Below are 5,259 nucleotides of genomic sequence, written 5' to 3'. Positions count from 1 at the left end.
TCCGCATGACAGCGGGGTCTAGAGCGAGCTCTTGGTCTCGTTCAGGTCTTTGGAACTCTGGCCTTCCCTTTTTGTCGGGTAACATAGGCAAGTAGTTTTGTCGCAGAGTGCATAGGTTGAATATCCACCTCCATGCCTTCGTCTTCTTCCTCTGCAATGAGAAGGGCCTGCAAATATTCTTCTTCTTCATTTGTTTCTATCGTGACATCTTTCCCCTTCTCCTCCATCGTTAGTTTGTTGTGCAGCGGGTTCCTCAGGGACACGTGTAAGGGAGCAATTGCTTTTTAATCCTTCTTGGGTCTTAGCATATGCGGTGATTTGGGGATCTCTGCCACAATCCTACCACCTTCTGGAACATCCTCCAAAGTTAGGGCCTGCATGACCTCGTTGGCAGTCACCTCTTCTATTCCCAGACTATCCTTAGTTGTTGGCATTGTATCTGGGCTGTAATATGTCACTTGTGAATTCAGGGGCTCAATCAATGCTTGGATCACAATGCTCAGGGCTCTTCTCAATCACTCAATACAAAAATGACCAAGTGTTGTCTGCTGGGCAACCCTTTGTATTTTATAATGCTTTTTGAATTCGAATTCGACCGTTCCCCCCAATTTCGGTTCATTAATTCTTTCTTGGCGATAGATTTTCCCAAATCTTGCCCATAAATCGCGTCTTAAATGCCTTCCGCCCACTCCGTTTGGCCTCAAGTTGAACATCCCATTGTGAATAGTGACTTCAACGATCACTTTTTGGCCAAACCTTGCGGCAGCGCAACCCCCCTATGCGGTCGCGGACCCTGTGACTCTCTACTTCTCTGCACATCTCCAATATCATGCAGCTCCTGGGCAGGATAGTTTATAGTCCCACGCTCCCTTCCAATTGCCTGGAGTGCTAAGACTGTGCTTCCCTTGTCTAGTCAAGTGGTTGCACCACCTGTGTAGAGGTCCATCCTGTCCTTCATCATGGTTCCTGGAGAATCCCCACCTTGGATTGTTATAGTCAGCATCGCGTACTTCACCATTTGAAATGCACTACCCTAGTCACTATCCTGTGTGATATGAGGTCCAAGCCAAGGCATCAGACTGGTCAATTCGCAACAATAGGTCTTAAATCTATCATCGTGATTGAACGCCTCTTATCTTACCATTCTGGTATTTTTGCCAAGAAAATATTTCTTTATTTCGTCCTCCATCTTCTCAACTTCCACGTCCATCAAAGCACTTTTCTTCCTTAACCGTACCCTTTCATTTTCAAGTTTGTGGAGTCTAATGTTTCCCTGTTGGATTTCTTCCTCTAGTCCCATGCGTTCTGTTCCTTGCGGTTGTGTGATCCCTCCTTTCCGGGCTTCGCGAACCATTGTATCGACGGGTGCTACTGTGCGTGGTCTAGGCTTCACCTACTTCATAGGAATTACAACATCTGCTTCATACTTTAGCTTTGGGAGTGCTCATGCGGTCGGGATTTTGCAGATGGTCCTATAAGCCCATAGAACCACTGGTACGCGCAGGTCCTAGTCAGTGCATTTCAAATGGTGGATCGCATTCAATACTTCACATTTTCTATCAAAGGCTTCTACGTGGATACTCTTTGGTGCACTTGGTCCTATCATGCTTCGTCTTTCGTGCCATTGTCTTGCCCGCTCCTACTTGTTGGTCATGTTTCCTATCGCGAGGATGGTGTGCGTTTGTGTAGGTTGCGCACCATACGCTTGTACCCATTTGGAGAGGTGGGCACGCAGGCTGTTTTGTTCATCATACCAAGCTTTCATCCACATCTGAGGCTTTCCAAACCGCCTGAGCATCATCCTTCTGCATTCGTGCCAGTCTTAAAAACTTCTTTGATGCGTACCCCACCATCTTGCGGGTGTAGCACGCAGTTCCCATTTCAGAGCATCGAAATGCTGCTGTTCCAGTACTTCGCTTTCAAATTTGTTCAGGAAATCATCCACCATGGTCAATCCATCATACATAGGCAGATCTCTTACCTCTGTTGTCACGCAGTCCAACAACCTTGTCATCATGTTTCAGTTGAGCGTGGTTACCTCGTGTAACTGGTTCTGCCATCGTTCTATTTCTTCGTCCGAATATGAGGTGTAGGAGCTTTCGCGCTCCCATGAAATCCTGCCATCCGCTGTTGGATTCACCCAGTCCTGCTCTCGGGCAGTTATCTTGTAGATACATTCTATATCTTCATTGCTCTCATAGTCGCGCACTGGCTCTATATAGTGCGATCCTTTCACAGGGTCTAAAGGTACCACTACGCATAGTAACCTTTTCTCAAAAATCATCTTGCACTTCTTTAGATTTATCACTCCATTCATGCCAGTGTCCCAATCTATTCCCAATAGTGTGGGATAGGGATTGTTGTCATCAAAAATCTCTATCACTTCGAAATCTGCAAGCGCGCTTGCACCTTTGATATCCACTATTATTCCTTGCAATCTTCCCATGGGTAGGATCTTTTGTTGGTTCGCCATTCGTGATTGAATCAGAGACCATTGCAACGTGGGCCTACCCATGTGCTCCCATGTCTGCTTTTGCAAGACGTTCGCATCCAATCCTAGATCCAAAATCACTTGATCCATTTCATATTCCCCAATCTACGCGGTCAATCTCATCTCCCTTCTTGTTCACATTGTGTGCTTCCTGAGCTTCCAGACTACGCGTGGTTCTCCTAGCGCAGTCCCAACACATCTAGTGATGAGTTCTTGTAGTCCCTTCATAGCTTTGCTATCGCGTAGTAGCTTCATGCATGTCTCCAAAAAGGTAGTGAGTATTGATGGGTCCATTTTTGTTTCCAGTTTGTCTTTATTACCTGAAGTGGAGGCCTACGTGAAGCTCTTCTTAGCTTCCATGAATGTCTCCTTAGCGCGCTCCAAATGAAATTCTGGTTCTTTGTTGGAGCCTTGCGAACCCAGACACTCTCCTCAGGCTGCTTGCCTTTGTCATCTCCTATCGTAATACCACTTTGGAGCATGATATTTACATTTTGGTTTTCTTCGTGCGGCTTAGACCTCATCATTTGCAGGTTCTGAGTCGGGGGAGGTTGGAGTGCTCCTTTATCGCACAACCTTGCTATCAGCGTGGGATAGTCCTCTATCTCATGATCAAACTGGATACAATATAAGCATGACGGTCTTGTCAGATTTGTACAATCGTGGGCATATGCCCTAGCCCTCCGCAATTTTAACAGAACAGTTGTTTGCAACCTCTTCCTGGTCCCATTCCACCTCGACCTCTTCTGTGCCCCTAAAATCTTGTGCGTGCCATCCCTGCATTTTGATCGAGGGCCCATGTTTCAGTCTGAACTCTGTAGGTAGGAGTCTGATCCATCATTAGTTCATAACTTCTACAGGTGTGCTCATCGTGGCCTACAGACCTGCAGAAATTACAGAACAACTACTGGGAGCTCTGCGTATACTTCTGTAATAGATTGAAATTATTTGTAGCATGCTTTCCTCCTATCGGAAAAATCGCGCACCATAATGTAGGCACCGCACTCGACCCTACTTGTAGCTCTGGTCTCAGTGGCATTGGTCCTCCTACCGCCAGGTAGTTCGCGAGTACTGGACAATGGTCCTTGTCATGTCCCTAGGCTTTGAAGTTTGCGCACCATACCTCCTCGCATGCTTCTGGGCGAGCTGTCCTATCTTGTTTCAAACTCTACATTTCAAGGCACAAGTTTTTCAACTGCATGTAGATCTATTGGACTCCTAGGTTAGGATCTTATATCGGGGTCTCATGCAGTCTCATTGTGATTTACAAGGCCTCGACCTGAGTGGATAGCTTCTGCTGCGACAACGCGTTCCTTAGATGCGGTGTTAGCGATGCTACAAACCAGGCGCGTTGTTGCCCATCCGTCAAGGTCATATTGGCTTCACGAATCATACACTTCAATCTCTGATCTAGCTCCCAGGGGTTTTTGCTTGGGAGCATCGCAATCTCCTTAAATCCAATAATCGACTGTGTCTCTGATTTTGGCTTGCTAAATTCCTTGTTTAGCACAGCTTGGATATTCGCGAACCCTGCGTTTGGATTATCATTGGAATGCTTAATGTACCACGTTAGTGCGTGATCTTGCAAGGCACTGACCAGCGTTGCTTTCTTTATATTGTCATCCATGACTCCCTGTGCCTCCCATACAACCTTTACCATGAACCAAAATTAGTTCATATCTTCGTTCCCTACTCCTTTGAACACTGGCAACTCTATCACAATCGCCATATTGAATTGTGGTGGTGGCGGAGGTGGTGTGGGCGAAGATGGGGGTGAAGATGGTGAAACTGGTGGTGGTATAGGTGGGGGTGGTATGCGCAGAATTCACTGCCTTATTAGACTGATCGCACTTCTTGGTGAAACTTTTGCGAGCTCCTTCTCACTTTCCCGTAGAGGTGAAATCAAGGGACTAGTCTCTAATTCTGCACTACCTTCGTTTCTGTAGATCCTCCCACTCCACGTAACACCAAACATCAATTTATTTGCATAACCAACTTTTCACACAGTAGCATCTTAATCCAAGTGTTCAAATATTTAATGTACTTACCTCGCGGTTCTTTGAGGAAGTGTCATTCCACCTCGCTATAGCTGACTAAAGTATCTACTACAAACTTGGTGATAAACCCTCCCATAATTCGATCAAGCCAATGGTCCACAGTGCAAGTGATCTTATCTTCTGATGCTTCCAGTCTACGCACCAACTCTGGAGTCCACACAATGGGTTTGTCGATCCTACACCTTCCTTGACTATCTGCTAGCTTCGCAATCCACTCGTACAGCTCAGAGGGGAAGGATGCAAAGAAAATTTCGTGGATTTCTGTATATAAGTAGCAAACTAACTACTCTTCCTTTGATAATCACAGATTCCTATTTTCTTGTGCTGCGAACTCGTGAATCATTCTGTCCAACCACTCTTCAATTTCTTTCTTTGTCGTATTCTAGTGATATGACATTAGACATCTCTTATGTAGATCGTGGTCTCGTCAACAGAACCATTTGTTGGCTTATAGGGGCCTGATCCAGGTTTAAATTTAATTTAGCCAAAAAAATCTCGATACTACTGGCCCTTTTGGCAATAGTCTGCGGAGCGCGAACTGAGGTCTCACCCAAAGTAGTATGGGAGGGTGCTAGAACTAGGTTTCCACATCCTGGAGATGTCTGATGAGTTCAAGTGGTCTATGGTTCGACCCTGCGTGCACATCGCTACGCGCACTTTCCCGTACCTCGCAGCCTGAGATACTACCTTCACATAGCCCTACTCGAGGAC

The sequence above is a fragment of the Pinus tabuliformis genome, chromosome 7 (genome assembly GCF_031772625.1).
Source record: "Pinus tabuliformis cultivar Carrire ecotype Pingquan chromosome 7, CPIR1, whole genome shotgun sequence".
In the NCBI taxonomy this organism is placed as follows: Eukaryota; Viridiplantae; Streptophyta; class Pinopsida; order Pinales; family Pinaceae; genus Pinus; species Pinus tabuliformis.
The sequence above is the reverse complement of the archived record's forward strand: the minus strand, read 5'-3'. Positions refer to the sequence as shown.